Below are 8,749 nucleotides of genomic sequence, written 5' to 3' on the forward strand. Positions count from 1 at the left end.
AACATGTGTTACCTTTCCCCACACGTCATTATTTATTATATGCTTCCTTTGTGAATATATTTGTAGGGGTCTTAAGTCGGGTTCAGAATGGCTTGCGATCCGTAAACAAAAGCCATGTGATGGAAATGTTCCTTGTACTTGTACACGTGTACTTTCCTACGTTGCAACAAGAGTGTGTGGGTGAAGCACCAAGCTGCTAAACACCTACGTGCGTAGGACTTACTGGACGATTGGAACCGGCTGAACACACCTCCTCCTCCACGCGGTCCTTCCGGTCCAAGCGTGTCTTGAGACCGGCGAGGCCCCTTCAGGTAAGCAGTGTTTGTTCTGTCTGTTCCAGATTGTTATACACTAATAAAAGCATAGACACAGAGTTGCGCTCTGTGTTGGCGCCAGAATAACAAAAGGAACCATTTCCATTATTCCTGTTGTTACTGTGAAATGGATGTGCACTTCTAAAACCTCATGGACAGCTTATGCTCAATGGGTGGAAGATGATATGGTGACTGTGGTTCAATGGCGGAGCAGAGTCGTTCTCCCATCAGATGACACAGCAGTTCGTTCCCCGCCTCCACTGGTCCGACTGGGCCTTCCGTGGGTTGAATGTTGTGTAAATGAATGGTTGTTCTCTTCCACGGTGGACCCTGCCGTCAGCGGATGAATGTGTGTGAATGGGTGAAGGTTGCGAGTCTGGAAAAGCTTAGTCTATTTATCATTTATTGGTGTTGGCGAACACACAACAGCCCATAAACACACAGTAGTATTTGTGAGGACCCCTGAAGGGCCGGCTGGATTGACTAAAAGCTGGAGGTGCGTTTCAGAGAGATTCATTCTCACCTTCTTCAGCAACTAGTCAGATGGAAAAAGGTGAGAACTCAATAACAGTTTTCCCTCTAAAGCTTTCCTTCCTTCTGTGTGTAAATCCAGGTGCAACACAGAGGTCTTTGAGCATGTTTGAAAATAAGAAGAATGGAAAAAAAAAGGACCCTGACCTTCTTTAATCACTTCCCACTCGCATGTGATTTCTATGCAAAGCATTGAGTTTGGTAACTGTTTAGCAAATATAGCAACTTATTCTTATTCACGTTTAAATAATCGTCATGTTGTCATGGGAGCTGTAGATGTGCAGCAAAAGTGGAATCAGTGGAAAATACCTTGCAATCACATGACTTATGGATATAAAAACAGTCTATATAAATATATATATAGATATATAGGTACTGGGGCTTAACAAGTAAACAAGGAACACTTGTTCAGAGAGAAGGACGGCCAGGTGAGGAATGATGCCCACATGCAATACAAGGCCAGCAGTTCTTAGAATAAGGTCAGAATAACACAGTGTGATGAAAACGACCTCGGGCTGCTTTCACAAACAACCTTATGGTGACTGAATCAATCAGCAGATAGTTATATACAGTTGCGGGAGGATTGTCACTGTGAATGAAACAGGAATGAGGAGGATTAGACAGGGTGAAGACATGAGCTCTGTCTATTTTCCAGCCTGCAGGTCTATTTTATCCATCTATTTTTTTAAACACTTCATTTGTGTCCACGCAGCTGCACTGAGAAGTCTAGATGTTGACAGTGATGCGTTCAGTCTACACAGGTAACCACTCTACTATGTAGCTTTACGATATATATTCACTTGTAAAGCCTGAGGGGTCAACCCATGAGAAGAGAGAGTTTTAATTTTTTTTTATTCACTGAATTTTGTGATGTTGGACAGAGAGCCGTGGATTGATGTAACAGGAAGAATACGGAGCTTAGCATTGAAGCGCTGACTGCACAACCGTACATGAGTACCAGCTTTATTCAAACAATACGGACAACATATTTTTACGTTACATTCATTTATGTAGTGAAAAGTTGACATCTTTGGGCAAATTTGTGACTAGAACCACACATTACATTAAAGCTACACAGGTATATGCAAAAAGGACACATTAGAACAGCAATTCGATGAGAGGCCGAAAAGTATGTAAGTAGTCAAATTTCACCTTTGAAGTACCAAACTTGATGCTTTTGACATAAAAAGCAGCAGATATTTTTTAAAGGCAAAGGAGGGACCTAAAACTCAGCTCAGTTCACCGCCCACCTCCTACCAACCTTCAGCAAACATGTAAACTCCTCATATTTCAAAGGACTCTTCAACGACACTTTCCAAAGTACAACCAATGTTTGTGTAGCTGTGAGAATTACGCCGCCGTTTCGGATGGTGGAGCTGTTCTAACGCGGGAACAAACCTCTAATCAGTGGAGTAATCTATTCGCTGATTTACCTGCACAGGTGCGTGTGCTTTGCGAGCAAACCCTAAATGTTACATCAGTTCCTGCGGCCGATATCCCGCATGGCGAGAGCGCGCAGAGTTCAGATGCCTCAGTAAAACCCAGCTGCTCTTTCATCCGCCTCCTCTCGCTCGGCCCTTGAAGTGAAGATGGAGGTCTCTTTCATTTGGAAAGCCCAGAAGGAAGCCGGGCTTTTGTCTATGATTTCATTCTCTCCGTCTCTCATCTGACGGAACACGACCTCAGAGGAAATGGCTGGAGAGTTGAGAGATGAGATGCATGAAAAGCAAAGTCGAGGGTCCCGTCAATGGAAAATACGGCATTAAATAGAGAAACAGGGTCACAAACAGGGTGAGGTCTCGACTTGAGAATCAGTGATACCACTTCATTCCAAAAGATTAATCATGAGAAATATCAGTTCTACTACCAAATGTCATGATGCTACGTTAATGCTGATGCTGAGTTAAGAAATGAGAATAACTTCAATTACACTCCTTCGAACAACTTTGCATTACGAATGAACTCATGCATTATCTTTGTTCTGCTGTAGCCTGTGTGGACGTTATATAACATTCAGTGCTCGATTAATATTACATTACCAAACTAAAAGGTCAAAGCCATATGCATACTTCGAAAGTAGCCAAGCCTGCATTACTGGATTACGCTGTGTCTCTAATCGTACTTCATGAAAGTCTCTTTGCTTTGTGTCTTTTTCAGTTTCTGCTGAAATTAAATGTACTAATGAGGTGAAAGGCGGCTTGCCAACAGTGAAAAGGGGCAAAAGAAAACAGGACTGTGTGTCGTTCCCTGTGAGACCGATCTGCAGCATAATGAGACGTTTTCTCATGCAGGAAAGACCACCCATTTAGCTCCAATCGATGCAAATTGAATGTTATTTTTGGTAACTTTAACGAAGCTATTTTACCACCAGGCATACGGCAGTATGTTATTTTATCTCCGGGCATCATCCTCCAACTCGTGCATCTACTCGTCTCCCAGCGACTCATCTTCATGAAGGAATCCTATCATATATATGATATCAAATAGCTCATATTGGGAGTTGTGTCCGTAAAGCCTGTAGTTTCTTGAGACCTAATCCTGCATTTCCAAATGTGTTCAATAATTAGTTATAATCAGCTTCTTTTTTGTGGCAGTGACTCATCTATTACCTCATCAATTTCTGTAATTAAGACTAGCATCTATAATTGTACTGTAAGTGGTTCATGATCAATTCAAAATGACTTAATCAAACCGTATTCTCCACACACGTTTTGCTTTGGAGGATTGACGTTGAGGTTTTGGTGATTATTTTCATAAATCAGTGGCAGATTTTTGCAGGGAAATTATACCCTTTATTATTCCCCAATGCCACAGCTTTGGTCCTGCTTATTCGCTTAAGGAATGAAATTCAAAAGCCTCACCTTCAAAATATCTCACCAGTCAACGTTCTCGAAGCCTGGAAATCCGGATCCGCAGAGGATCGTACGTGTTGGGGGGCAGAAGCAGGCAGCTGTGCAGAGGAGAACACTCTCAGCAGGGAGGTGGCAGAAAGGCAGCGCACTGTTTGGCAAGAACATAACGTCTCTGGGAAAGCTTCATGTTCCTCTGCCTCCAGCGCAGCAGCTTTTGAGTGGAACAGAAGATTCTGCTTTTCTCTGCAGCCATTAGCACATCAGGGAAGTTTTGCTTGTAAGGCGTCTTTCAACAACAAGGCAATTCACATAAAACTATTAAAAATATGCAAACAGTTAAGAACATTAATTCAAAACATAAAAGAAAAAAACAGTCATTAAAAGCATAAAAGAGTCAAAAGATTAAGAATAGAATAAAATTTGCAGTGTAGTTTAAGAATGTCTTTAATTGCACAAACGGTCAATTAAAGGCAGCAGCGAACAGAAAATCCCTTAATCTGGATTTAAAGGAGCTGAGGGACTCAGCAGACCTGCAGCTTTCTGGGACTTTGTTCCAGATATGCGGAGCAGAAAAAGTCAACGCTGCTTCTCCATGTTAGATTAGAATCAAACCGTGCTGGGCTACTTACGGTATCTGTAAAATCACAAATCGATGCCATGTTTTTAAATACAAATTTTCAGCGCACATTTGATTTGATATTGAGACCTGAAGGTTTTCCCATAATTGCCCCGTGGAGAACGTGGTCTGTGTGTGTAAATACATGGTGCCCCACTTGCTGCTCCTCTGAAGCTCCCTCTCTGTTCTGTAATCTCTTTGTAGGGGTTCTGTTTTTTTACTCGGGGTTTCGTGAATGTAAAATGAATGTTTTTCCACCGAAAAATCCCTTTTATCTGGATACACACAGCGCAGACAGCATACCCCACTCAACGTTCTTCTCCTCGTGCTTTTGCTGCTGCTTCATTTATTCCACCACCACTTTGACTCGTTCTTCTTCTCCACATAGGCGCAGCTGTAAAAGCTGCTTCGCCTTCAAACGCCAAATGCAGCCTCTGGGAAGAAGAGGCGGGTGGGTGGAGGAAAAAAAGGAAATAAACTACCCAGCGATCTTTTGTCAGGGGACAATACATTTAAAACCTGACTAAGTAACAACTAAAGCTAATGAAGCCTATCAGCACACTGAAATGGTTTTTCCCGCTCGAGGCCGTTATCAATTAAATCAGGTTGCAATGTGAAAAGTAAGGCCTCGTTCAAGTCGCAGAACAAAAAAGAACCCTTGAGGGAACCTTCTTTTGAGTTGTGCGCTAGGATCTCCATGCACGGCGGAGACACTGCTGGCTCTTTGGTGCCCAATAACTTCAACAAAGCGGTACAACACTAAAAATAGAGATGTATATAAACGCCTCTGGCTTCAGCGCACAAAACAACACACTGGCAGCGGTGCAGGACGGCCCACAGCGCTGCGCGATAAAACGGCATCGGACGGGCTGTGGGGCTCCGGTGCTCCACCGAGGGTGACGGCTTTGGAGGCGACGCTGGTTATCCCGCCGGGAATTGGAGCCATTTCGTAGATTTAGCCGCCAGCGCCCTTCCCCGTCTCTCCAGTGTGGCGAGCGACCTCCAAAGCACGGACAAGGCAATTAAAAGCAAATGGAATCCATGGAAAAGCCGTGATTGGATTATTTTGCTCAGTTTCTTTCTCGGCAGGACGGGATAAGAAGGGAGCTGAATAGCGGGGAACTTATTATTGCCCTAATTTATGGTCCTTTTTTTGCCTGTCTGTGTGACACGCGGCCTGGTCTCCTGAAAATTGAGCTCCGCTACAACAAAACAGCATTGTTACATTTTAAGGTCAAGTGACTATGTTTGCATTTGACATTGCATTGACATTGGGTTTTGTAGCTTTTTCTGGTTGTGAGAAAATACATTTCAAACCGTATTTACTGCAGTGTTGCTGAACGGGACGGTTATTTTGTAGGTGATACAGCCCTCGGGGGAAAGCACAGGCTCCTCATGGCTCGGTAAGCTACTGGACTGCTGCAACATCAAACCATCAGCAGACTTCAAAGCTCCGTCGCGTCATCGCAGAGATTTCCCTCCCAGGCTGGCGTGTACAGTAGTAAACAGGCTCTTTCTCATCAGCGCGCTCTCTCATGCCTTCAAACAAGAGACGCCTTTGACACAAATCCTTCCTCAGCTGTGGCAAAGAAAATGAAGGCTGAAATTGATCATATTCCGCTGTTTGAGGGTGCAGACAAAAGGCACTTCTTCTGCCAGGGATATTGGCAGTAGAATTGGGTCAACACTCGAAGCCACTCTGCTATTCCCCTTCTGTACCATTTGGCCTGCAGTTTGCCCTTACTTAGTTTCAAGAGTTCTATTGAACATGCATGGTCTCTTCGGTTAGAGGTCTATCTTGTGGGGATCTTTTCAGAGCCTCTGTTCTTCAAGAGGATGCATATGTAATGTGTTCCGTTCTTGAAAAACCTATTTTGTAGGTTGGGTTGTGCAGGCAGGGAAAGATTTGTCGTATGAATGCTGATGAAGACGTGTGTGTGTGTGTGTGTGTGTGTGTCCTCTTTGCTGTGAAATGACTGCTTAAAAGCTGTGCAGTTCTTATTGCCGTAAATTATGTGTACCTTGAATGTTACAATGAAGTATTCTAGATGATCACCACCATATTGAGCACGGGCGTCGGCATCTCTGCATCGGTGTGTCCTTTGCATTATGCATGTCGTGAATGTCATTGCTGACATTATGAAGTGGCGATTTCACGATGCAACATTTGCAAGTCTGAAAAAACGTCATGAATTAGAATCTATTCTGTCAAAGGTTTGGTTGGTGCGTCTTACCAGCTCCTGTTCAACTGGTCAAGTGATTCAAACTGGTGTGGCTCCTGTCACAAACGATATTCTGTTGCCTGGGGGATGGAGCTGACCTTTGAGTCAGTCAGGAGCAGAGTGATTATTCTTGTAGAGACCCATAAAGAGCTTTCCACAGAGACAGTAGCCATTGAGGCTGTGGAAAATGGAGTTAGAGAAGCGAGGCGTTCTGTGTTTCTAAAAAGAGGCTGTTATGAAACGTACATAAAACGTATCCAGTGGAAACATTATGCATGTATATGTATATGCGGTTGACTATTTTCGTCGAAAAGGGCAAAAATGCAAAAGAAAAGAAGACAAGGGAGTAAAAGCTGAGATCAAAGATTCATTCTATAATCTGCACAGAAAAGTTGGCATATGTAAATCGTCAGAAACAGTTTGCGCCTTGAGACCGAGCTTGTTAAGTCGAAGGAGGGGAGTTTTAAGCGTATGCATCAGGTCTGTAATTATGTTTCTACACCCATCAGAGCTCTGCACATTGCCCTGGGTAGTAGATATGAGAAACTGATGGAAGGACAGTCCCTCCCCAGTCACTTGTTTGCTGCATAAATTTGAATATGGAACCTCTCTTACTCATGGTGACAGTCAAATATAAAGCCTCAGCATCTGTTTTCATCTTTGATATTCACAAAATGGAAGAGAGATGGTGAAATAGCGCTTTGAGGATCGCTTTGGGATGGAATTTCTTGTTTTTGTTGAAATCAAAACAAACCACCAGCAAGACAAATGACAGATCGCAGACTCTAGAAATAGGCAATATGGTGCAACTGTAAATATTATCTAGCGTAGATTTTTCATGTGACAGAATAGTCTTTTGTGTGACACCCTTTCCACATAAGTTCAGCATGATATATGTGGCATCTGGTAAATACTTCGGCACCCTGCCTGGTCTTTGCACTCAAACTCTGAGTTTTCGCCTCAGATTATGAGTTTGCATGGAAGGCTGGCAGAGCGGGAGAGGCTGAAGTGGAAGAGGCGCTGTCAATTGTAGGCAAGCTGTTGAAACTAATAACCACGTACTTTTACGTGTAAAAATCGCCCTCTGCTTCTATAAATTAGGGTTAAAAATAAGTCAAGACCTCCTCGTTGACGCCTCTGGCTCCGCTCCCACCTCCCCCTCAAGTCCTCTCATCCTTGTTACTCCTCAGCTTTTTGCCCTCGCTGGAGTTTTCTCCCTGCAGGCCTGGTGGTGATGACAGACGACAGCCACCGCGACCACTGATGCGGCGTAGCTGGCTCCAGCTGTCGTGTGGAGAAGTGGGGTTTGACGAGCTTTCAGGGACAGCTAAGGATGCCGTTGCTGTCCTCTGAGGCGCCCACGAGTCCGTGCAGTACTTAGTGAAGGTTTATGGCAGGCTGCTCAATCAGAACCCAACGTTCTTAGCAGTAACCCCCAAGAGCTAATCCTGATTTATCCGTTGTCCCACCTTATTGCCTTTTTTTTATACTTCCAGGCTCTGAGAAAGACAAAAGAGAGGTGAAAAATAGTGTTATATTGGAGGCTATGCCAATTAGGAACGTTCTGAGATGTCTTGGAGTGTGAGGACTACATTCCTCTTTTCCGTATGCCACCCGGAGGGCACGAGCTCAGGCATCAGCCATGATCTCATATTAGCCGTGAAGCCTGGCGTTCCAACCGTCAGCCACCTGTATCTTGTCAAGCGCCGGTATGAAGCGTAAAAGGTCCCATTTTTAAAACGTTGAAAGTTGCGGCTGTCAAATGCAAAGTAAGAGTTAACTGAGTGTTAACTGTGTCAGCAGTACACCTTTACTGACAGATAAATCAACATTACACTAGAAGAGTGTCTCGTTTTTTCCAAATGCTCTTTCACACCTGGATAAGTGCGGCTCAAACAGCCCAAAAGCTAACGAAAGCTAACGGGGAAATGTTTCCGTGGTCCAGATAAAGGGGACTTTGCTGGGTCCAAGATCGTCCTCTAGAAAAACCTCTTTCAAAGAGCACCAGCTAACTGCCTCCTCCAAAAATGCAATTAACGGAGGTCGTCATCCATGGCCAGCGGTGTCAGTCAGCAGTGTAGGTCTGCCACAAATAAATTAGTCCTCGAGGTGCCTCCACGCCACCCACTTCAAACATCACACAACTAATTGGGCACTCGAAAGGCAATGAAAAGACAATGCAAGTTGAGTGTTGTCCCTCACAAAGGCGAAAGT

At 44.0% G+C, this 8,749-nt stretch overlaps 1 long non-coding RNA gene across 1 annotated transcript; it reads right to left on the minus strand.

The window, feature by feature from the left end:
- Positions 1 to 1,794: 1,794 nt before the first annotated feature.
- LOC120817237 (uncharacterized) lies at positions 1,795 to 3,802 on the minus strand. Its single transcript, XR_013467521.1, has 2 exons — positions 3,707 to 3,802; positions 1,795 to 2,540 (listed from the first exon to the last, which is right to left on the minus strand). It is a non-coding gene; the product is annotated as an uncharacterized LOC120817237 (long non-coding RNA).
- Between the last annotated feature and the right edge of the window lie 4,947 nt (positions 3,803 to 8,749).

The sequence above is a fragment of the Gasterosteus aculeatus genome, chromosome 4 (assembly GCF_964276395.1).
Source record: "Gasterosteus aculeatus chromosome 4, fGasAcu3.hap1.1, whole genome shotgun sequence".
NCBI classification, from domain to species: Eukaryota; Metazoa; Chordata; class Actinopteri; order Perciformes; family Gasterosteidae; genus Gasterosteus; species Gasterosteus aculeatus.